Raw genomic sequence first — 26,247 nt, forward strand, 5'->3', positions numbered from 1 at the left:
AGCTCAAATGCCTCACGACTCACTCCAATGTCACCCTCTCAGTGGCACCCTCCCTCACATCCTAGCTAATATTATAACACCTGGTTCTCATTCGCTACTTCTAAATCCTAACACTTTTACTTCTTCTATTGTCTATCTTCTCCTACTAGCGTGAAGGCTAATAAGGTCACAAGGTCACAGTCTGTTTTGTTCAGCACTGTAATCTCATGGTCCAGAACAGCATATAATTGCTGCTCAATAACAATATGTTGACCAACTGAATAAATTCTTAAAACTCAATTTGGCTACAATTCTGATTTGACCTACTCCCCTTTTGCTCTTCATCTCACTATACATCTTATAAAAGTTTTAAGTAAAACAGAGGATGCACCTAGGGTCTCAAGTGTGCAAGGCAAGCACTTACCTTTTCAGTCACTCCTCCATTACTTTGGGTCTCCATAACTTTGCCTAGTCTGGCCTCAAACTCACAATCCTCTTGCATCTACTTCCCAAGTAGCTGGGATTATAGGCATACACCACCACACGTGACTATAGCCACTCATTCTTGCCACCAACATCTACAGAATTCAAAGCATACACAGAACCCTATGCCAGCTCCCCAATGCAACAAATCGAAGCAAAGCACAGTCCCTTCTTGTATGAATTTACAGGTCTTTCACAAAGTTATTTCAGGTCCTTAAAATACTGTGTGAAAGGAAGAGGCATGAATTATTAGAGAAAGAAATGGAAGGGAAGGATTTAAGGGCTCGCCAGGGTTACATAGCTAAGGTCCCATGTTGCAAGGGGAGCCCAGACCTCTGTGCCTCTCCCAGTTAGCACAGCACCTCACGGGAGACAGCAGAGCAGAGGGCATGGAGGATGCTGTGTGGATGTGAGGACATCTGTGTGTTTCAGGAAAGGCCTCCTGGTTAGCTTTTATTCTCTGCTTACTAGTTTTCACTTTTTGTTAAGGGAAGAAAGGGGAACATATATCACAGAGTGACTAAAATGCAACCAACAGAGGCTCCCAGAATCTTTAAAAGAAGACAGGTTCTGGCAGCAACTCAGCTGAACCACTCTTATTTTTAGACTGTCTCTGTGCCTGGGTGGGTTTACTCACGCTCCATCCTGCACACCCACCCTCCCCTTCCCACTGGGAGCCACTGAAGCTTTTTCTTGCTGCTTCTAAATTCTAATACAAGAGGTTCCCTTCTAGTGAAATGCCTTTACTTTCTCTGGCCCTTACGTCACAGCAAACACTGCTGCAGAGAACCACACTACAGACTCAGCACAGAGAGGAAGACTGTCCAAACGTTCTAGAAGAAAGCTAACTAACATGGCCAGGACAAGCAGAGGCATCCTGGAGTCTGTGCCCCTGCACACATACACAACCACCCACTTTAAAACACCCAGGCTTCCGGACCTGAAAATGTTCCAACATTCTCAGAAGCAAGTGTAAACAAAATTACTCTCTGCCTCTTCCAGATCAATGTGACTTTTAGCTTTTCAAATTTAATCCTGCAACACCAAAGGGCACAGAGCTTAGCAGTCATGGTGTCAGCAAATACAGCTCCAGTGTGGGAGCTGCAGAGATGAGCGAAGGACAGGGGACATTAGAGTTATGTATTTGTCATTGTAACCAGTAAATACCTCAGATTTATGAGGCAGGCACACAGTGTATGCTCGGAAGCACAAATAAAACATAATCCAAATAACTGAAACTGACAAGCAACATCGTCCTTATTGATGGTAAATGTAGACATTCAAACATGCTCACTCCTACAGGCAAATTCAGACTTTGTGGACACAATTGAAACAAAAATGATTACAGTTTAAAAAAAAACCAAAAGGGAATCTGAAATTCATCTCCACAATTTTATTGAAGGAGAAAGCAATCATGAAAGAATGTTGTTTTCTATGTAAACAGTCCTATTTGAATAATGGTGAAGATAAATTTGCCAGTACTTCTCTTTCCCCTCATCAGTGAATTAGGATGTGCACTAGTGTGTAAAATGACTTACCCAGCATTACTCCAAGTGCTTCTTTCTGTAAGAGCAGTACTTTCCATTACGATAAGATTATGCAAAATAGAATTTGTATTCACAGAGAAAGTGATAACAAAAGAGTGTAGAAATCACTAAGCAAAACTGAGTTGGATTTTTCTTCTTTTTTCCTTTTTTCTTTTTTGGTGGTACTAGGGTTTGTTCAGAGCCTCCTAGGCAGGTGCTCTACCACTTGAGCCACTCCACCAGCCCTCTTTTCTGTTGGGTATTTTTGAGACAGGGTCTTTCAAACAATTTACCCAGGCTGGCCTCAAACCCTGGTCCTCCTGATCTCTGCCTTATGAGTAACTAAGATTACAGGTGTGAGCTTGGCTTATGGCCTGAGTTGGATTATTTTTTGATGTTGTTGTTGTTTTGTTTTGGAGGGGAGCATTGAAGAAGGGTCTTACAATGTTGCCTAGGCTGGCCTGGAACTCACAATCCTCCTACTTCAGCCTCCCAGCACTGGAATTATAGAATTGTGCTCCCATGCTCAGCTGAGCATCCATTTTTTTAAAAAAGAAAGATCCTTTTCAAATACTGTATTTTAACTGTGGTATGTATACATTTTAATAAACTGACCCTCAGCTTTTTCCTCATTAGATTACAAAGATTGCAAATATGTATTCAAGGATATATTTAAAAATAAAATTTATCTCAAGAGCTCAAATAATGGGATTGGAAGAGAGAATGAACACTATTCCTGGAATAAAAGTGTGAGCAATGTATTTTATGTGAGAAGCTGGGAATAATGTCTTTTCTGGAGGGGTTCCATTTCCACTTGAATTATTGCACAAGAATTTCCTGAAAGCTCAATGCATGCCTGGATAATACAGTGGACTCAAAGAATGACATACGACAGGAGGCAGGGTAGCTGGGCATATGGAACCATAGTCTGTCTGGCAGCCCTAGATTAGAATCGTAGCTCTACCTTTCCAGAAGAGTGTCCCCCACCCCACTTCTTCCCAGAGCAAAACACTGCTTAACTTCTAGAAATTGGAGCATTTTAAACACCTCCATTTTCAAAGTGAATGATGGCTTAACATTTGGGTAATTCAAAGTTCACTTGGGTGGCTTGTATAGTCAAAGGAATAACCCCAAAGTAATCTAGAAATCTCCATTGTTAGCTAGGAAGATGTTGCTAGCATATCTTTAAATGACTTTTCCTTTCTTTCCTTTTTGTTTGTTTGTTTGCTTTGTTTTGGTTCTGTGGGTGCAAAGTACATACTCTGCCACTGATGCCACATAGGCACAGCCCTCATTTTTTTGTTTAAAGCTTCTCCCTATCAAGGCTTAAAAATCCTACAATCTGAGTTTCAGGTGGGGCAGAGGTCCTGTTTGCTCTTAATTTATCTGCCAGTTATCTTCATTGTCAAGTCGAAGTTAGGCAGGAAACTACCTGGGAGAATTTCCAGGAATGGTGTATCCCCATAGTGGCAGCAGGAAGCAATATACACTTGTCAGGGAACAATGACAAGGGGTAGATGGATGAGGGTGCAAAAGGCTCTAGGAAGTGGGGTCCTCCAGCTGCTGGGAAGGCCAGGGGATCCATACATCCCACTCACAGATTACCAGTTGGGCCTCTCAGCCAGGAAGAGAAGGTCTGACTTAAATGACCAAAAGAAAATTAGTGGTTGTAAAAAAGAGGAAATCTCTCAACTCCACTATGCCAGCCCCTCACTGATTCTGAATAACTCCATCACTTTTCTTTACCTAATAGATCCACTTCACTGGTTTAGCGTGTCATTTCTCCTGATTTAAAACACACCTAAGCCTGGACTTGGTGGCTCAGTCCTCATGCTCTGGTGAACAGTGGCTTTGATGATGTGAAAATGGACTCTGCTGACAGAGATTGAGATGAAGAAAAGTCAGTCTAACATACTTTCACCTCAGTTTCATTCCAGCTGTGCAAGGGTTTCTGGGAACATACAAAATGCCTAAACCATAGCAGTCTCCAAGACTACAGAAGGGCCAGGGTTAATTAGAAGTTTCATAGATAGGTCTCTGTTAAATCATTCATTTGGGAGGAAAGACTTAGTAACAAGGTAATATCACAATGCAGCACTTCCATAAATCTGTGCTTCCCTGGCTGCTTGGTATTATCACAGCCACCTGTGATAAGTCGCTAATTCTTTGCAGAGCCCAAGTGTTCATGGGCCTGCCAACGTGTGAAGTGTTTTCTGCACATTGCCTCACTTGATCCCTGTCACGGCCCTCTGAGGAAAGAACAGCTCACTCCATTTCATGGATAAGGGCATTGAGGTTTAGGGAAATTAAATAATTTCTCCAAGATCCAGCCAATAACAAATAACTCACATTTGAGTCCAAGCTCACCAGGCTCTAAGTCCTTTCTTTCTGAATGATCAAATGCAACACTGTGTCACATATAAAGAAAAGAATGAATAAACAAGCCCCCTCCCCTGTGTAAAGCTGTACAGTTTTACCAAACACACTCAGCCACCATCTTATTAAATCCTCTACAACACTTCTGTGAACTGGTTATTATTCCCAGGTTATAGATGAGGAAACCGAGGCTCGGAGACAAAGATATTATGCCAAAATTCAGCTCTCTGGTGAAAAGATGAATTCAGGAACACTAATGTGACGGAAGTTGCTTGTTGGTAAGGAAGGCATGTGGACTTTGAGATCAAAAATTTGAATTTCAATTCCTGTTCTGTCCCATACCAGTTAGGTAGCCCTGGGAAAGACAGATTCCCATGTTTAAGATGGGTATAATAATAATACTTTATAAAGTATGGATCAAACGAGGTATGTGACAGTTCTGTATAAATTACCCCATACAATACAAATACTAATAATAGCAACAGCAGCAATAATAAATCTTGGGATGCATATGTTTAGTGGTATTATTTTGTTTGTGTCAGCCTCTATGGGATGCAAATGTATGAACAGACTCAGGCAGGCACTCATCAACAACTCATGTTGATTCAGAGTTTGCTGTGAGATTTGAAACTCAGGTCTTTAAATGCAAAACAAGGTATTTCTTTGTGAACTTTTGCTAGCTGAGATTCTTGGTCCTCTTTTTGTCCACCAAAACCAGTACTCCCGTGGTCATCGCCATGCACCTTCTGGACATTTGCATAACTTTACACCGACAGCTTTAATAGACTTTTAAATTAGACAAACCTTTGCGCACTATGACTTCTAGTTAGCTGAACACTCATTTCTCACTCGATCTTTCTTTTTCTTTTAGCTTTATAAGGGAAGAGGTTCATTTAGCTCACAGCTTTGGAGGTTCAGGGCAGGACAACGGTAGCAGCTTGATTCTCACGAGGGCTCTTTCTATAGCATCCCATCAAGGTGAATGGTAGTGGAGGGAGTGTTTGTGGGAGCAAGTGAACTCATCACCAGACAGGAAGTCAGAGAGCTGGGTGGGATGGACTCAGGCTTTTACAACAACACTTTCTTGGGAACTACTGATGGGTAACATGACATCTATCTTAATTTCTTCCACAGGGACACCCTCAACTGCCTAAGGACCTCCCACTAAAACCTGTGTTTTAAAGGTTCCACAGCACTTCCCAATACTGCAGCCTGGAGACCAAGTTCCCAAGACATGGACCTTTGGGAGACAAATCACATACAAACCATAATGGAAGGACACAGTTATGGTTTTTTTTTTTTTTAAGAAAAAAACCCACCAATTTTTTTTTATTCAAATGTGCATATAATGTTGGGTCATTTCTCCCCCCTCCCCCCAGCCCCTCCCTTACCACCCACCCCGCCCCCACCCCCGTCCCCCCACCCTCTCGATACCCGGCAGAAACTATTTTGCCCATATCTCTAGATTTGTTGAAGAGAGAGTATAAACAATAATAGGAAGGAACAAGGGTTTATGCTAGTTGAGATAAGGATAGCTATACAGGGAGTTGACTCACGTTGATTTCCTGTGCATGTGTGTTACCTTCTAGGTTAATGCTTGATCTAACCTTTTCTCTTGTTTGGGTTTTTTGGCAGTACTGGGACTTGAACTCAGCGCCTCATGCCTGCTAGGCATGAGTTCTACCTGTCCAACCCTCCAGTCTTTTATTTGCTTTAATTATTTTTTTGGATAGAGCCAGCCTCAAACCATGACATTCCTATGTATACCTCCTGTGCTACTTGGATTACATGCCTGACATATTTGTTAAGATGGGATCTCAATATTTTTTTGCCTGGACTGGCCTCAAACTTCAGTCCTCCCAATCCTGACTTCCTGAGTAGCTAGAAATACAAGCATGTGCCACCATGCCTGGCTAAGAATAAGAAATATCTTTGTGAATGAGGTTGTCTGTGTTTTAGAAATGATTTGACCAAGTTCCAGTACCTGGGTCTCCTATATCCTTTAAATAAACTCCCTTTCTACATAATTACTAATTACTAGACCACTATGACCGCTTAAAATGAAAAGCTTGATGCCAGGTCTTGGCAATAGGCTCCCAACCTGGTGCCTAGACAACAGTTTATCTGAAAAAGTATTGTCAAACACACATTCCTAAAATTCTGTTTTCATCATGCCCTTCTCTGTCCATAAATTCTCAGGGGACCTTGGGTATTAGTATGTCAGTTTTATGCTCCCTCAGTTGCAATTGGCATAAGCAAATCACTCGGTTTTTGTAAAACATCACCAAAAAGATGCCAAATCTGAGATACCATGACAGTTTGATGGAATTCCAACCTAATTCTGGAGTAGCCCCCATCTCCCTGTGGTGTTAGGGAAGGGGAGATCTGATCCAAGACACTGGGTATGTGCTGTGAAACAGATTTGGCCCAGACTCATGAGGTCGACACTAACATACCCTAAACCTCCAACCCTGGTCACTGTGGTCCCCACGAAACCCATGTAGACACTGCTTCTGAAAGTTGTGGTGACATGTGCTGGATGTCTATCTGATAGTTCTCCTCCTGTTCCACACAGCAGAGCCCTGACATCAATCTTACATCATCTGCTGCTCCCCACATGACACAGGCAGATCATGATGGGTCCAGTGCCAGTGCTGGCAGTTGCCTTCCCCTTGCTAGGAATTGGCGTGGGGAAGGCAGGAGCCTCAGGTCTGGGAAATGAACCACAAAGAAGAGCTGCTAGAGGCCTGGGGAGGGTATGGAGAAGCTTTTCCTTGGCAATAAAATGGCTGACACTGCTGTGAACACCTTGTGAGCACAAATCCTAGGATGAAGGGAAGACATGTGGAAGGGAGGTGATGATGTGAGGCACTACGACTAAGCCATAGTTGGGCTGTTCCCTTTAACTCCAGTGCTGTGAGAGGATACAGGCTTCCTGGCAAGCCTCGGTTGGAGATTCTGAGACTTGCTCCAGGGACATCATGGAAACACCCGTGGTTACTCATCCCGCAGATGGTCTCCTCCTCAGCCTGTTTGCCAGGGTTCCCGTTTCATGCTGAGCCCGGGGAAATGATGACCATTCTCTCCTCGCTATGCGAGAGAAGCTCTGAGATGTACCAATTGCCACCAGCTACTCAGCCCTTCCTCTAATGGAATGAGTCGCATTCATTGCAGACAATCTCCCAGTGGCTTGAATGTTATCCCAGAGAGCAAGGGAGGCCTTGCACTTTTCTGTGTGTTCCCACGACTTATAAAGAAGTGAAGAAAAACAGATTCACAAAGCTATGATTTAAGTATTCATATTAGGAAATGTATGCTTTCAGAATTCGTAAACATTCATAAGGAACCCCTAGGACTCATCAGGAATATTGATTCACCATGGACCAAATGGCCTTGGGACACCTGAGAAAGTAGCACGATGGGACATTCCCTTTATTGGTCCTCTCCATGTAACCCTGAATTTCTGTGTCAATGTACATGGAGATAGTGACAAAAGTCTGAACATGGAGTCTTCTTTGAATATTAAGCCCAGGTTATAATGAATAAAAACCCTTTCCCCACCTGCCCTTCACTGCGCCCATGGCGGGCCTGGCTGGCTACTGTTTTAGTCACAGTCCCACAAAACACTATGAACCAGTGCTGAGCGCACACCAACTCAACTAGCCCTCAGAACCACACTCTCAAGTTGGTGTTGTCATCATTTTTGTTTAACAGGTGAAGAAACTGGAGCACAACTAACTACTGGGGTAGTTAGGTGAAGATGCAGGGAACTTTGCTCTTAACCAGTGCTTTATGCAGTGTCTTTGCCGACAAAACCATGAACCCAATTGGATTAATAGATGTGGCCCTGGAGAACAAACTGGGTTAGGTGCTCTCCGGGCTGGGGAGCCTGTGAGATTTGTTGGTGTCACAAGCTAAGCACCGTGTGATATGCGTGCTGTCTTCCTCCTCTCACTCTGGAGCATTTGTATACATGCGTGCATGTGTGTACTTGTATGTGACAGGATCTTGTAAGGGGGTTTAACTCCATGGTTTTTCAACGCCTCCAGTCAAACTTTTGGAACTTACTGCTTTGCTCTTTAACTTATTTTCTAACCCAGTTCCCACTGTTGATTAGAAATAAGCCCTTAAAATAATCATATTATCCTAAAAAGGGGCCATTTGTCTTTTTCTTTTAAAGCAATTATGTAATAATCACTTCAATTATTTCTAAATTAAGCCCCATCACTGGCTCTGCACATGGTCTCCATGGTCATGACCGCTTCCCCAAAGAGCCCCAAATTATTCCTGGAACTGACTGGCCTTGTGCCCATTCTCCCCACAGCACAGGATTTGAAAGGCCTGCTGGGATGAGTGTCTGGGACCTGGGGAGCGCTTCCAGGGACAAAAACCCAACACAAGGACCCCTGGGGAGGCACTGTTGGATCACAGATGGTGGTGTTGGACAGACCTGGGGACAATCCTGCTTCTCCACTCCTGTGTGTTGGGGGGGGTGGGGGGGGCTGGCTACTGATGTCCTGAGAGCCTCAATGTTCCCAGCTGCAAAATAGGGATAACAGTAGCATGGCGGGGGTGGGGGGGACGGGAAGGAGCACTGAAGAGAGTGATGTCCCTGGGCAAGGTTTCAGGCCAATACTTGCTAGAAACAAGGGTAGCAGCTGGTTAAGGTAAATGAATTCCTGCTGGTCCTTACCTACAGCTGGCTGCAGAGATAGGCATACCCTGACCCTTCTGGCTTAGCAGCTGGGGGAGGTGACACACTGGGACGTCACTGAGAAGGAGGAAGAGGCCTCCCCTGGGCCCTCAGCCCCCGTGCTCCACCCCAGCCTGACCAGAGGGACCTTAGTTGACTCACTATCAATAAAAGGTACCTTCAGTTCCCAGGGGCTTTGTGCCTATAGCTCCCATGGAGACCCCAAAGGTGGAGGGGGTTGACAGAGCAGGACTTGGATGTTTCTGTGTGCCTGAATGCCACAGTGCTGACACCATCCCACATACTAAAATGGCAGTGGTCATATCACAGAAAGAAGTGCCACACTCCTGAGCAAAGGGACCACTCAGTCCTCTGTTCTCCAAGTGGCTCCAATTCTAGAGACAAGGCCACCTCCCTTCTCCTTGCTAAGATTCCCTCTCCTCCCAGAAAGAGCCACATTGGGGCTGGAGTGTCCATCAGACCCTTGGGAGCCCTTCCCACACAGGAGTGGATGGACAAGGTGAGCAGCCCTCCCCTCACCATTTCCCCTTTCCCTAGGGTGACCAGGAGAATTGAGGCAGGGCTGAGCCTCACTGAGCCCTTGGCTCTGGAAAACACAACTGTAAAATGTCTCCACTGATGACATACCTTCCACATAGCTGTCGTTTTCAGCAAGGCAGTCACAAGCTTTTCAGGTGCATAGTCTCAAAGATTTGGGGGCCCTGAACACCTGGTTTCTCTTTTTCATCAGAAACAAACCCAAATGTAGAAATGACTTGAGTGTCAGTACAGGTTTTCACACTGTAATAGGCTGAGGATGTAGCTGAGTGACAGAGCACTTGCCTGGTGTTCCATTCCCAGCACTGCAAAAAATCAGAGCAAAACAAAACAAAACAAAAACCCCACACATAGCCAAAAGATGGAAACAAGGGAATGTTCAACAGATGAACGGAAGGACAAAATGTTGTATATCCATACAATGGAATATTATTCGGCCTTAAAAAGGAATGAAGTTCTAACACAGAAACAGAAAATGAAATAGAGTTTACCAAGAGCTGAGGGAGGGGAATGAAAGCAGAGTGAATACTTCTTAGGTAAGGAGTTTCTGTTTGGGGTGATGGAAAGGTTTTGAAAATGGATAAAGGTGACTGTCACACAATACTGTGAGTGTGCCTGGTGCCGATTTCACACCTAAAAATGGCAAAATTTATGTCATGTATATTTTACCATGAGAGAGAGAGAGAGAAAGGAGGAGGAGGAGGAGAAAGAGGAAAAATGAAAGAAGGATGGAAAGAAAAAAGAAATAGAAAGAAGGAAAGAGGAGGGGAAAAACAAAGAGGGCAGAAAGAAACAGGGAAAAGAGGATGGGAAAAGAATTGCTGGAAAAGCAAGTTGCTTTCCTGATCCACAACACTGGGACAGACTTATTCTGAGTGACTGAAAAGAGATCAAATCCCAGGACCCGGCAGAGGGCACTTGTTCAGGTCTCTGAGAACACAATGGACGCCATGACAGCTTCCGTTCATGCTGGGAGACAGGGCCTCAGAGGCCGGGGGAGGGGGACAGACACGGCACTCAGCTTTCCAAGGTGAGGGCCCCTTGCTCAGAGAGGAACCCAATAGTGATTTATGACCACAGATACTACTTATTTCTGAATCTGAAGTATAAATTCATCAGAGATCTCTGGAAAAAGATAAATTTCCCCAAATGATAACATTTTTTGATTGCTGTAACTATGAAACTTAATTCCCTCATTTCTCCTCATTAAATATAAAAAAGTTTCTGAATTCATTGTACTATTATAAATAGATTTTCTCTTAAATGTTTTCTGGAATATGGTCATCTTCTTGGCCTTCTAGATAATTCTTGCTGAGAATACAATAAACAATAACATACATATGTATGTGTATACACACGTGTGTGTACACACAATTCTTTCATCCGTGAAAAATGCGTCTTCCGGCTTTCATTGAAACAGAAAGAGCATATTTTATGCACATTTTTTTATTCTTAATAATGGTTGTAAAAATAACTAGAATTTTCAGGAGGCCGTAGTCATGGAGACACTACTTCCTCTAATATAAGTTGTAATTTGTTGAGGTATGTATAACTACGCAGAACAAAAACTCAGAGAGACAAGCAACCCTGACTCATACCTGTAAATTCTGCTGCCTGTTTTCAGTTCAGCTCAATGCCTAACAAACCAGTATCATGAAGTCCCCACAACAAAGAGTGACTTCCAAGCCTGGCAAATGTGCAAAGAAGCTTCAGACTTGTTAGAAAGCAGAAAAAACAACCTATGTGTCAGAAATCTAGGAGCAGCAGTCAGACAACAGGACACTGTCCTGTGTTCTTCCCCAAATCCAGTGTTCTTACAGTTTATTTTAATGAAGTGAAATGTTTGGCTGGGTCACAACTCTGATGGGCCCTGAGGAAGGGAAAGGAGACTGGTACAATGACTGTTGGATAACTCAGGTGTGGCCTCCACTCTGCAGGAGCCAGCAATCCTGTGCACAGAAATGTAGTAGATGCTATAAACATGAACTATGTGTGTCATTCGAAATATTCCAGTCACCAAATTAAAAATTCAGAAGAGGGCTGGGCATGGTGGGGCATACCTATAATTCCAGATACTTGGGAGATGAAGAGGATCATGGCTCAAGGCCAGCCTGGGCAAAAAGTTATAGAGAGAGACCCCACCTCGACAAAGAAGTCAGGCATGGTAATACAAGTGTGTAATGTGTGCCAGCAGCACATATAGGAGAATCATAGTCTGAGGCCAGCTCCAGGCAAAAGTGCAAGACCCCATCTAAAAACAACCTAAAGCAAAAAAAGTCTGGGATGTGGCTCAAGGGGTAGAGCACCTGCCTCGCAAGCACAAGGGTCTGAGTTCAATCCCCAGTACTGCCAATAATTACATATGTACTTTAAATAAAAAGAAACAGTTGGGGTAAAATTTAATGACTTTTAAAACCAAAATATATCCCCAAATATCATTTTAATATGTAACTATTTTAAAAAGTAATTAAGGAAATAATTCTGAGTCCTTTTTTAAAATTTGAAGTGTATTTTATAATCACAATCCAATTTGGCCTAACCACATTTCACGAACTCAAAAGCTGCACGTGGCCATCTTGGATGGAGAAGATAGGGAGAGGCACAGAAAAAATTACAGATAATTCAAATTAATGACCATCCCTAACTGGGGCTAGAAAAGACTCACAATTGTCCTTCCTTATCGTCAGGGTTAACTCCCAAGACTTGTAGTGGATGCATGAAGGGGGTAGCACTGCATCCCATCTATCTGACAACAAGATGACTATCAGGCGGGTGGTGCATACAGAGTGGATACCTGGACGAGAGGGTACATCATGCACTGGGAGGGATAGGCAGAGCAGGATGCGACTGCATTAGACTACTCAGAACTGCACTTAATTTAAAATTTAGGAGTTGCTTATTTCTGGAATTTTCCATTACATATGTTTGGACCAGGCTTGACTTGAGGTAACGGAAAACAAGGCATGGGAAAGTGCGGATAAGAGGGGGCCCCTGTAATAAGACATCGGGGCATCTCAAAGACGTAGCTGCGTCTGGATTGAGTCTTTACCCTCCTTTAATTAGGAAACACGGTAGGCAGACATGGAGCCTAGGTAGTGCTGAGCACCCGGACAGGGCAGATTTTGGAGGAAGAATTAGGAGAATGGAGAGATACCAAGACACTGTTGGCGCTCACTCAACCATTTCTCTTCACTTCCCTGATAAGAGAAACTTAATACTATGTTTTCAGGGAAGATAAAAGGCTCCCCTGCCCCCAAGAGGGTAGATCTGGATTACCATAGACAATTAGAGTAACTGGTTTAGGAAGGGACTGGGATCCAATGAGACTTACTTTAAGGGTGGGGGTGGGGCTATAAGAAGGGTTTCTTAGACACAAAGTAAGAGATAGTCTCTTTCTGCTTTTAGTGTGTGGTGTGGTGAGGATGCAATGCCTGGAGCTGTTGCAGCTAGTATCATCCTGAGGTGAGTCAATCAACATCTGAAATAGCAAAGTGGAAATAAGGACTCTTGAAGACATCAATGAACCATAGAATTAACCAACCCTAAAAACACTGCACTTCTGTGAGACTGTGTTTGAATGCATTATTTTGACATTTGGGGTTATCTCTGATTTTCAGCTGACAGTGACCTAAGTGGAAAAGGGAAGAATCTAGACAGTGTCCCAAGCACTGATAATAAGGTGTCACAGCATGTAAGCCACTTTCACCAGATGTCCTCACTGGATTTTCCAACCACCCTGGGAGATTCTTCTCCCCCGTCCCCTTTGCACTTCTAGCAACCAGTTCAGTTCCTGGAATAATAACCACAATTATGGTTGTTTGAGCTTTCTCTATGTCAGGAATTGTTGGATATTTTGTGTATGAAAATTGCATTTTATTTTCTTATTTACAGACACGCACACACAGCTCTGTGAGTTGGGTGCTATCTTGGTCCTTTTGTGCAGCTGTAACAAAACACCATAAACTAGGTAGCTTATAAACCACAGAAATATATTTCTCACAGTTCTGAAGGCTGGAAAGAGCAACATTAAAGTGCAGGCAGAGCTGGGCGTGGTAGAGCATGCCTGTAATCTCAGTACAGGATGCTCGGGCAGGAGGGTTCCTAGTTCAGGTCATCCTGGCCTACGTACAGAGACTCTGTCTCCAAAACAACAACAACAAAAAGGAGCTGGCATATTTGGTTTGACAAGGACTGTCTCCTAGTTCATAAATGGTGTTTCCTTGCTGTGTCCTCAGGTGGCAGTAGGGTGAGGGTCTCTCTGGCACCTAATCCCCTTTCTAAAGGCCCCATCTCCTACTACAATCGTCTTGGAGTCGGGTTTTCTAAATATGAATTTTGGAGAACACAACACTCAGCCTGTTGTTATTCAGCCCATGGCGTTATTATCAGAATCTAATAGATGAGGCAATTGAAAGGCACAGGGGATCAGCTACAAGTTCTAGGTCTCAAAGGTAGTGACAGAGCTATGACTTGAACCCAGTGATGTCACCCTTTAGAGACTATGTTCTTTACTACCATGCCACACGGGCACAGAGAAAGACCATATGCTCATTGAATGAGTGGGTCAATTGATCAATCAATCAATCAATCCATTAATCAAAATAAATGGATGCTCAAAGAGGTTAAGTACCTTGTATAAGGTCACCAGTTAAAGACTGATCCTAGACTATGTAAGTTTTTGTCACTGTGACAAAATACATGAGAAAAATAACTTAGGGGAGTTCAGTCCATCAGGGCAGGGAGGACAAGGTGGAGTAGAGCAGCTCACATCACAGTGGCCAGAAAGCAGAGAGAGGATGTCTGCACTCACAGGCTTCCTTCTCCCCCTTCTGTTCCATCCAGACCACCCCACTCCCCCAGCCCATGGGATGGTGCCACCCACATTGAGGGCAGGTCACCTCCCTCCCCAGTTAATCCACTCTGGAAAAGCCTCACAGACACACCCAGAGGTGTGCTTTGCTAATCTCCTAAGTGTCTCCAATCCAAGTCAACAATCAAATTAATCATCGCAAGACTTCACATGGCACTCTCCTACCACGTCCTGTGATGACATTCATCTGAACTTGACTAGATGCCACCTCCAGTACTTGCTGGTGGTTTCCTTGCAGACAAGGAGTCAGCTGTCTACAACCACATTGCCAATTCTTTGAGGCGACACAGGACTGTTACAGAAATCAGTTAAGGGTCAATTAAAAAAAATACCTTCAAATTACAGATAATTCTAACTCCTGTTTTTCCTTCTTTAGTCCCTCCTGGTTTGTACCTGTGTCTTGGATTTGCTATTAACAGTTCCCTTCTTATTCTCAAAAGAGACATATTTGGACAAAACATTCTATTGTCACATTAATCATGGTGGACAGAACTCAGTTTTCCTGGTTGTGCTCTGTTAACTACGCCCAGCACGGCTGCCTTTGGATACAGAAAGATGGATCCAACTGCCATCAGGGTTGATGTTGAACATTGGAACACAGCTTTCACAAAACATGGTGTCCTCCACGCCTCTCTACCCCTTCCTCCACCATTCCTGCACCTCCTCCTACCTGTCAGAATCTCTTCTTCCTGTCACTACTGTCTCTTCTAGCAGCCTCTTTCTGGCTGCATCTCACATCCGAAGCTTGCCACCAAAATTGGGCATAGTGAGAGGTTTTGTCAAGGTCAGAGAAATACATTGTAGCATTGCTCCTATTGTCTGGCTACCAGTCTTTGCTAAAATCATTTCCCACTGAAGATCAACACCCATTTGAAAACAGCAAAATAAGAAAAAATCAAGCCCTTCGTGGCTAACCACTTACCTTTGGTTTCTGTGCTGTGTGTGAATTTGCATGCCTGGGGTTCTGGGGACACATGGTAAATCAGAGCACATTCTTACCAGAGAAATGTGCAATGGTGACAAGGGTGTCCCAACAGGTTCCACACCATTGTCAGCTCAGCTTGAACCATTTGAGTTCTGGAATCAGGACTGATTGAGGGGGAATAAGAAGCAAAATAATTCCTGACCACACTATGTGTGTCTTAGCAGAGAGGACCTGCCGGAGATTAAATTTTCCCCTCTTCTTTCCTATTAAGACAAATGGCAGAAAATCCAACTAGAAGTGGCTTCGTTATGAATAGAAACGTATAATACTGGCTCTAATGTCTATAGAGAGAAGTGTTTCAAGAACTTTTTTTTTATTATTATTATTTTGAGGATTCCATAGAAGAACTGGTCCACTGTTTGAGTGAAGGAGCTTGGGGAAAATATTCTGTGAGGTGGCAGATCTGTAAGACATTCAATCAGCACAGCTGTCTTCCCTGAGTCTTAAAAAGTAACTGTGTAGTTCAATGTCTCAGGTGGGACTTCCTCTGAGCCTGAGTGCCCAGCAGGACTTGCTCAGCCTTCCCTGTAGCACTGGACAAAGAAAGTCTACCAGACTGTACAGGGCCAGTGTTCAACATCGCCACTGTGTGGCAGGGAGATGCAAGTGCAGGCTGGGTGGATGAGACCCAAACCATCTTCTTAAGACAAGTGTAAGTCAAGCGCTAGCTTTGAATGGAGCAAGCCCTAGAGATTACCGAAATCAAGGGGAAGGATAAGATCAAGAGAGATACATTCGCTTGCCTCCTAAGTGTAGAATTTGTGAGGAATTAACTAAAAATAAAGGGATATGAAACTTTATCTGCACCTAGTATGTGGAATGTGTACTCACCTGACAAGAGAGTTTGGCTGGACGAGATTTTCCTAGTGAGAATCGGGCTCAATATACATGGGGTGTCTGGTTTCATGATTATTAAATTTATCCTATTAGAATCCCTACTGTGCCATACATTAGGTATTGACTCTTGTTCACTCTTGGCAATGAATTATACTACAGTCCTATGACCATCTTTGCAACAAGGGTGCTGCTGGTGATTTCTGGAAATATTAACTCAGTCATAGACAATCATGGCTACATCTTTAGTCTCTTACGTGACTGTCTTCTCTTTAGCATTTTATTACATTTGTGAATAACCTCTTTCCAATGAGCAAAAAACAAAACAAAACAAAACAAGCCCATGCTGCAGTCCCTTCTCTCTTCTTGTTTCCTGCTGGTTCCATGTCAATATTTACACATCGCCATCACTCCTACTATTTACCTAAGGTGGCCTCAGAGCCTTCCTCCACCTCTCATCAAATAACCCCACATTTTCCATTATTCAATGCCGCCTCTCATAACATTTCTATTTCAACAGGAAAACAACTTGCTAAAGTCAAGTACTAGTCTCTGCTTTAAAAAGAAAATAGGTTGAACATTGAGGTGCCACGCTAAGCCACGAGAATATTGACCAGAGCTGTTGGCTGTTTTCTCACTGTTCACTCGATTCTCATTATCTCTCTGGAAGCTAATACAGGGCGTGTCCTGATCTCACAGGGCCTTTGGAGCAGCTTCTGGAGAGGGAGCTCTCCTTTCCCAAAGAATGAGAAAGAGGAGAGGAGAATGGCAAGAAGAAAAGCGGCTGTCTTTCCAGCTCTGAGTATTTTGAATTGCAATGTTCCAAAAGATCTCATTTTTCCCATGAAATGATTTTTCAATTGTCCCTTTCCATCACCCCACTTTTAAATGGTCCCCAGTTTTTGTCCGTTTTACCTCAGGAAGCATTTATTGCAGTGTTTTCCTCTCTCTATCCTCAGAATTACTGGCTTAGATTAATTACATCCCACAGGGTGCTCAGGACACAGGAGACACATTCTGGTGGAGTGAATGTGACTGTCATTTCCTAACTAGGGTCTCCTCACATGGCTCTCAGAAGGGCTAGTTTTCAAAACTCACATCTCTCTAAGCTACTTCCTTGCTTGCAGGCACCAGAAACTCCCACTGTTTTCAATGTCAAGTCTAAACCTTCAGGTTGACCTTACCAGTGCCTTCAGGCTGGCCTTCCCAATTTGGCCCTAAGCTGACTTTCCTAAAGCATGTGACTGTCTCTACACTCCCTTCTGTTCCAGCCGCAGAGGGACACACTTCCTCTGAGCAGGCCAGAGCTGCCCTCCTTGACGTGCCACTTCTGCAATGTCTCCCCCGCCTAACTCCCCTACATAGATGGCCGGGCTCCCACCCAATGAAGCCTGAGTAACCACTTGTCTCTAGTGACAAATTATCATTGATGGAGCATGTTTTAGGTCTCAAACTATATCCTGAACACTTTATATAAACTTCCAGCATTCCTCTGAATCCCCCAAACAATGAAAGGTACTGATTCATTCAGTAACTTGTTCACCCGGTTGACTGAAAGACCAGGACTTAACTCCATAGGTTTCTTGTCAAGAATCAGGTACTCTGACCCACAGCATCCCTCCCTGTCCCCAGGTGTTCCTGACTCTGTGCACACACCTCTCGCTCGTAACACTACCACAATGCTCACAGTGTTACGATGGAGCTGCTATTTCCAGAGGAAAACTTCAATAGCACGAGTAGATTTTACATATCTGTGTGATTGGTGCCCATCATAGTGCTGACACATGTGATGTGCAATTTGTCTTGTTGTATTTTTTTTTTGCAATTTAATTTGAATCTATGCATATAATGGATACAACAGGAAAAAATTCGATCCAGATTTGAACTGGAGAGTTGAGTCACATGTAGGTTTCAGAGCTATTTTACTAGAAAGTCAATTTCCATGGCTCAATTGGATAACAAGGAAGCTAAATCTTCCATCTCCAACCTACTTCACTCTCTATTGGAACCTGGCATTGTAATATTTATGGGAACCACCTGCAATTTGAGCAGCCAAGCACATGAGCACAAACTTCCCCTATTGTCAACACCAGCATTGCTTAATCTGAAATGCTTTTTGGAAGACAAAGGAGCATCTACACAATGAAACAGTAGTGAATGTTGATAGTATGAAAGTTTTACAACAGTGTCTTTCCGGTTTATACAGGCCCTCCATGCCAGCGATTAGGAGAAACTTTTATACAGTCTCTCTCCCAAACCTAGACAGGATGCCAGAATGGTCGTTAGTGTCTTTCAAGACGTGGAAATTGAGGGAGAGGCAAAGGGGAAAGGGGGAGAGGGAAGGGAAGAACAGGAGGAGGAGAGAAATGGGCACTTGTCTTTCATCTCCTTATACATGGATGGGAGAAATTGCAAACAGTGACAGAAGGAAAAGATGTCATATTGTTTTTCTGGAAGGAGCTCTCATCTGAATTTCAGGCATGTGTCAAGGGTGTCTTGGGGGACCTACCTGTTCTCCGGGTGGGAGATCAATTTTTCCTTACTGCTCTTACTTCATTTCAGCCATACAAGAAAGGGTTTAGGAGGGCAAGGAGCCAGAAGCCCCAAACTTAGACCACATCCCCAAAAGAAGACCAGAAAAAGTACCAAAGTTTCATGAGGCCAGACTGAATTTCTAGGAACTCCAGTCACTTCCTCAGTGTGAAAAAGATCAAAGTGGATAGCTGGCCCCAGAGTTTGATCTGGGTAGTTATGTCTGGTACTCAGAGAGTTAGACAGAAATGTGTGATTAGTAAGATACATCAGGGAACAGACAGGCCCGACCCCTGATGAAGCACTTATCCTCTCTTAGAATTCAGTTCAGGGCAGCCACGCCTGGTTTCGAATGTTAAGGCTCCCAAGGTCACACCAGACTCCCAGGGGAGTCAAGATGGTTAAGTCAAGATGGTGGCCAATAAACTAGCTGACCTACAGGTATAGCTCCAGTCCCAAGAGCCTGGTTCTGAGATGACTCTCCAAGGGCTGCTGACTGTAATACACAGGTTAGGCCTGGTTAGAGAGTATCTCATCCCATCTCTGCAGGCAAAACACCCCGGATATTGACAATCTGTCACATCAAGAACACATAGTCTGAATTTTCCACCCCTCCCATGCTGCTTGGCTGGCCTGAGTAGCAACGGGCTTTATTTTTACACGGCTTATCACTGCAGCCTTACCTCCTGGCCAGTGGGCTTGGAGGCAGCTGGAAACAAGCGCCAGCTGGGGGCCCAGCTGAGCAGCAGCCATTCAGAGCCTTCCACACTGGGAAGGAGGAAAGGATTGGCCAAAAGCCATGCTGCAGACTATTCTGGGAAGGACAGATGACAGCATGAGGGGGAAGGGACATCCATTCATCCTAAAGTCAATGTAAACTGACCTCTGGATGGATGGAGGTGGGGGTGAAGTTCCGGGGAGCGGCTGGCTGTCTCAACCAGATGTAGCAGATCCCTTGCTAATTCAAACACACGCAGAAAGGCCGATGTGTGTTAGTGAAATTCCAGAGCCACAGAGCAGAACAGGTCAGCTTTCTATTGAGCACAAAGCTGAGGTGGGGCCATACCCTCTGTATCTCATCTGGCTCAAATGGATCTTGAAGTTACATCCTGCAAAGGTTTGCTTCCTGAATATGAAAATCATCACCCTTCATCCTCTTTCTTAACCTATTTTTGACCAGTGTGGCTTTTCTTCAAAGGCATCATAGAGATAAACCCAGAGCCAGGTCAAGGCAACTCTTCGTAAATCTCAAGTTCACAGAAAGGGAACGCATGGAGTCTTCTCTTTATAGTTTGCAGCCTGGGGTTCTGTCCCCTTCCTCCTGGGAGCTGTGAAAAGTTTGAACAGATGTTCAAGTCGAGGGAGGGATGTTTTACTGCCGCTCTATTTACTTCCTCCAGCGGGATCCACTTTCATTTCCTTATGGACTGGAGAGAAGGAGTCTACCAGCTTAACTGGTACCTGGGGGAGGGGCAGGCTGGCCCTGGTTTCCATGAAGCATGATGAATTAAGATTGGAATGTGGAATGCCACAAATCCACACTCAGCTCTGTCTCCTAGTTCCAAAATTAGGTCAGTGAATTTGCTAGAGCAGTGGCCTAATGTCCGGGTGCTTTAATGAGGCAGCTGACCAGCTGGGACAGGCACTCCTTTAGTAAGTCTGTCTTGGGTGTCTGCCTTACCATAGGCAGCTTCTCCAGCCCTGAATGAACTATCTCTGACACTGTGCCCCTGTGACATTTATATTCCTGCAGTATTTACCCTGGGATTGGAGAATGTTTGGGGCATTATAATAAAAACTCTTCACAAAATCTCTCGGATGAAAATACATTGAGCAAATCATCCAATGACAAATATTGATTGAGAACTTAAAATCCTCAAGGTGTAGACAGTATAAAATGCAGGCCTGCCCTTCAGGACCTTATTTCCTAGTTGGAGGTGACAGAGATGTTTACAGATATGGCCAAGCAGGGACTCGTTTCCCCCATGGCCAATCTCCCTTTTTTCTTTCTAGTAATAACAATTTTCTGAACTGGGCATGTGGAAATTCTACACCCCGATTTTTGGCTTATCTTAAGCCTGGCCAAATGACTAGGTTCTGACCAATCAGATACAGCCTCCAGGCTGTGCCCTTAACAGGAAGTTGCCTGCTCCCTTTTCCTCTTTGCCCCATCTCAGGGCCTAGGATGTACATGTGAGAGTATGAGTCAAATTCCACTATCTGATGAGAACGGCACATAGGAGATGGAAGAGCAAAAATATGGAAGGAGTGGGGCCCCTGATGATCTTGGAAGTCCAAGTTCTTAATTGCTTCTCAGCTATGACGAGAGATAAAGAACCCTTCTATCTTGTTTAAACTGCTGTTTCTGGGTCTCGGTTAAAGCAGCCAAATCAAATCTTAACTAATACATATGCACTTCCTGAAATAGAATGGGCATTTCTGGATGGTTCTTTATTTCCTCAGCCTCAACATGGAGCCACCATACTTAACTAATGTGTGCATCGTGTTTGTGGATTATAATACGAAGATAATAAAAATTCCATTTTGCTATGGTGAGATAATACTACCATAAGTATTGTAAGAAGATAAAAGGATTAACTTGTAACAAAAGCTCCCAAGTGACGTCTGACTTGAATTCTTAAGAGTGTTTTTTTTAAAGGTAAAAAGACTATTAACAGTAATCTATTAATGTCTGAAGGGTGGGTGGAAATATTTCAAATCCAGGAGATTTTACCTGCTGAGAGAAAGGCATAGAGATAGGAATAAGAGAATAACCTTATGCTATGCTCAAACATAACCCTGTAAATTAGCACCAGGCTAGATACACATTGCTGCCTGGACAAGGTCTACCTTTAGAATCAGTGGAAAATAGATACCCTATAGCAATATTGTGGAAACTTACTAAATGTCAGCATTTCTTGACTATGACTCTATTAAGGACTGTTCTAGAACAGCTTTACTTACTCTGTGACCTTGTCAAATTACTTACTTCCTTTAATCCCCAGTTTCCTCATCTCTCCAATGGCAATTTATCCAACCCATAGTTACTGCATGTATTCTACATATCAGGCATCTAGGCATTCTACTTGAGGAACACAGAAAAATGACAAGCATAATAAGTAAGGATATTACATGGTATCCTAAAAAGTTGATAAGGACTATGGATAAAAATTAGAGCAAAGGAGATCAGGTACTAGTGATGGCAATTTCAAATACGGTGTTCCAAGTAGGTCTCCTTGAGCAATGACTGGCTCTCACGAGGGTACACAGTGGCAAATTTTGAAAGTAGCACAATTTTCTAACAGGTTGAATAATGAGATGTTAGAAAAAGAGAGGAGTTTAAGATGGCTCCAAGGTTTCTGGCTTGAGCCCAAACTGGAAGAATGCAGTTGCTAGCCAATAGGAGGGGAAGGTGTGCATACAGCAACTTTTGCAAAAGTTCAGGAGTTCATTGTTTGGACTTGTTGTGCATGGTGGTTAATTTTATGTGTCAACTTGACTGAGCCACAGGACGACAGCTATTGGGTTGAACATTATTCTAGGCGTTTTCATGAAGGTGTTTTTGAATGAGATTGACATTGGAATTGATAGATTGAACAGAGCAGCCTACCCTTTCTAACATGGGAGGACCTCATCCAATCAGTTAAAGGCCTGAGTAGAACAAAAATCTGACCCTCTCCCCAGAAAGAGAGAATTCCTCTGCCCAAGTGCCTTCAAACTGCGATACTGGTTTTTTTCTTTCCTTTAGACTTGAACTGAAACATTGGCCCTCAAGCCAGCCTTTGGACTGAATCTACATCAGCTGCTCTCCGGGTGTTCAGCTTGCTGATTCTTCCAGCAGATCTTGGGACTTGATGCCTCCATTATCACGTGAGCTAATTCCTTATGCTCAAGCCTTTTTCTGCCTCTCTCATGTGCATCCACACAGCCACACACGTCTCTGCAGAACCTTCAGTTACACACTGCATTTGAGATCCCCGTTAGAACCCAAGTGGAGAGTCAAGGAAGGGTTGGACATGAGCCTGGGATTTGGGACTGGGCTCGAGGCTGGTAATATACACCTGGGAATCACTGGTACAAAAATAGCATTCAAGGCTAAAACAATGGGCAGGCTCACCAGAGGAACAGATGCTGGATAGAAAAGAGAAACAATGATTGAATCATTCAGGTCCTGAAACACCTAAAGATCAAGGGCCTCAGGTGCTGAGACTGAGAAGGAGCAGCCATTGAAATAAGAGGAAACCAAGGAAATGTGGTGTTGTGAAGCCAAAGGGAACATCACATCAAGGACGAGGAAGTGACCTCCACCACAAGATGATCTGATTGGTCACTGCCACAGCAATGCTATTGCACCTAGCAATGCAAGGCACCGAAGTATCAGTGGAGGTTAGAAGTGGTGGTTCATGTGATAATCCCAGCTACTCAGGAGGGAGCAAAAGGAGGATAATGAGTTCAAGATCAATCTTGGCAAAATTAGCAAGGTTATGTCAAAAGCAAAATACAAACAAAAAGGCTAGGGTCATGGCTGAAGTGGTAGTGTCCTAGCCTAGCAAGCACAAGGCCCTGGGTTCAATCCTTAGTACTGAAATAAAGCCCCAAAGCTATCATTGAAGAAAAGGGGTCAAAGATCCACCAGAGTGATCAGGAGCAAATGTGAAGCAGGACATCAAAGACATTGAGTCTGGGCCCTCTTTGGCAGCCCTTTGCTCAAAAGGGGTTAAGGAAAAGAAGATAGTCATTGACAGGGAAAGAGGAGTCAAGAGAAGGAGTGTGTGTGTGTGTGTGTGTGTGTGTGCATGTTAGTATCATTAGTTGCCATTTCAGGAGCACTTCATTGTGGTGGCAGGTGCTTCATGTGTGACACCCAGTTTAATCCTCCTAATGGTTTTGCAATGTAGATACTAATACCACTGTGTAAGAAAACAGATGTTAAGAGAAAGTGAGAAATTTGACAAAGCCACAGTCAGTCAGTGGCTGCATCACAATGTTCTAACTGGAACCCGGGAGGATGTCCTACCATGGTACATTGTCCCCACCTGTTGGAGCCTGCCTCCTGCCGGAGATCAGGTCTGGGAAGATGCCAGGAAGCTCTTAATTGTATGGAGACATACACAAAGACAGCTGTGCTCTTCTCCACTTCCAACCTTAGGAACAAGACACAAAGTGTGATTTCCTAACTTGGACTTGGATACACAGCAGTCATGTAATTAGCACTTACCTCACATCCATGGGGGAGAACAAACAGTAGTGTCAAGTTCTACTTTTCAATCAGACAGGGCCCTTTCCTACCTAGCATACTGGTATCAATCCCAGGATCTTAAATATTTGTTGCTCCTGCAGTTGCTACATTCAACCGAGGGGGGCAGTATTCTAGGAATAGGAGGCCATGGGAAGGAAGGACTAACTGCCATCCTTGGCAGTGAGAACTAGTAGGACTCACAGCTGTTGTCCAAGCCCAACATGTACAAAAATCCACATTGCATCAGAATCAGTCAGGTTGCAAGATTACAGATTCATTTAAAAAGCATGCACGATTAAACCTTTTAAAAAAATTTCCCCCCAGAAGTAATGGTGTTTGAACTCTGGGGCTTGCACTTGCTAAGCAAGCATTCTACCAATGAAGTCATGCTTCCAGCCCTTTTTGCTCTAGTTATTTTCAGATAGGGTCTTGCTTTTTCCCCTAGGCAGCTCTCAGACAGTGATCCTCCTTCCTATACCTCCCCATAGCTGGGATTACAGATGTGGTCCACCATGCCCAGGTTAAACCTTTTTTCTTGGAGAGAAGTAGCACACTCCTGGAATCTTTCTTGATGCCCAGAGTAAGGTTTCATTATCGAGCTCATGGGAACTCCTGTAGTGTAGAGGGCGAGGTGTGTTTGGGAGGAGAAGTAGGCACCAGGAGTGTCTTCAGAATCCAACGTTACTAAGCAAGATGAAGAAATTGACTCCTCAACTCACTGGAACTGAAACAGGGAAACTCCCTCTGTGAAGCACCAGAGTGCCCTGGAAACCCTGTTTCAATTAGAGCCAGACTGAGGTGAATGAAGATGAAGTACTCATTTCAAACAATAGCCCAAGGATAATTCATTTAGCAGAGCAATCTCTGCTCCCTTCCTCTGCAGTGCAGCACTAACCTCATTTTCTGTGCAGCTCTCACAGAGCACTTCCAGCAGTTGTGAAGGACCCTACTTGTCATGCAAAGACCCCCCACTGACCACCTCACACACACACACATACACACACGTCTCCGTCATAGCAGACAGCACTCAAGATCTTGTCCAAAATGCTCTGTATGGTCCCCTCCCATCCAACATCTCCTTATTCTTCCTTATTCATAACCTTTACAGCACGTTTCTTTTTAGCAAAGATACGGTGCATTCACAAAGTCATTCTTTGAGCTTTTTCAGAAGGCATCAATCATCTCTGGTTATGACAAAAGGAAAAATTAGATGTCCATTGGGAGAAAAATCAGCAGTAAATTGCATTTTAAATTGGAGACAATTGGCTTTCTTATAACCTTAAATTTTTTTTTTACTATAGAAATAACATATGCTCACTGCTAATAAACTTAACTACGTAGAAAAACATAGGGGAGGAGCATGCGTTGAAGGCTTGAGGCCCAGTCTGTTGGCTCTGAGGAGCTAATGGAGCTGTTAGGAGGTGAGCCAGTCATCAAAGGTGCTCCCTAGACCCGGCTATTGGGCTCATGCTCTCTCTTCCTGGGTACCATGAGGTGAACCACAGGTCTCTTCCACAGTGTTCTTGTCATAATGTGCCACACAGCCACAGGCCCAAAGCAACAGGACCAGGCAACCATGGAATGAAACTTCTGAAACCACAGCCAAAAAAAACATGTCCTCCTTTTCTCTCCAGCATTTTACCATCAGTGGAAAGCTCGCCAACGCAAATGCTGTCCCTTTAAGAACACGATTAGCAATTTGGAATAGATCTTTCAGATGTTTCTCTTTTTTTTGTCCATGTTTTTTGGTGGTACTGGGGTTTGAACTCAGGGCCTCACACTTGCTGGGCAGGTGATCTACCACTTGAGCCACTCCACCAGCCTTCCAGATGTTTCTTTACATATGATACCTATCAGTGGTCCCTAATCTGAATGTCTAAGTTGTGTGTGAAATTTCGTAGGAAAAAGGAAACAAAACTTTCATCAGTTTCCAAAGAAGTTTTAAAACATATATATGTGTGTGTATATATATATTCACGTAAACATACACACACATTTCTATTTAACTTACAAAAATCTCATTATAAACTATATATAGTTCTGTAACTTATTCTTTCCAATTATAAACATCTTTTCATATTAGAAATGTTTTTATTCCTGATATTATTTATTGTACTTGGGTTTTCCCCTCTTAGGTGTGGGAATCTAGACCTTAGAGACAGGTAGGCCTGG

The 26,247-nt window shown here is 43.7% G+C and overlaps 1 protein-coding gene across 3 annotated transcripts in view; it reads right to left on the bottom strand.

Moving 5' to 3' along the window:
- Ncald (neurocalcin delta) overlaps positions 1-26,247 on the bottom strand; it is a 380,673-nt gene that overhangs the window by 41,207 nt on the left and 313,219 nt on the right. Inside the window, exon 1 of one of the 3 annotated variants that reach the window (XM_074068949.1) lies at positions 23,873-23,894. The exons of the other annotated variants lie outside the window; for them this stretch is intronic. The gene's annotated coding sequence lies outside the window, so the exon portion shown is untranslated. Of the gene's footprint in view, positions 1-23,872; positions 23,895-26,247 lie in introns of those variants that run through there. 3 annotated transcript variants of the gene reach the window in all.

Source organism: Castor canadensis, chromosome 3 (assembly GCF_047511655.1).
Source record: "Castor canadensis chromosome 3, mCasCan1.hap1v2, whole genome shotgun sequence".
Taxonomy (NCBI): domain Eukaryota; kingdom Metazoa; phylum Chordata; class Mammalia; order Rodentia; family Castoridae; genus Castor; species Castor canadensis.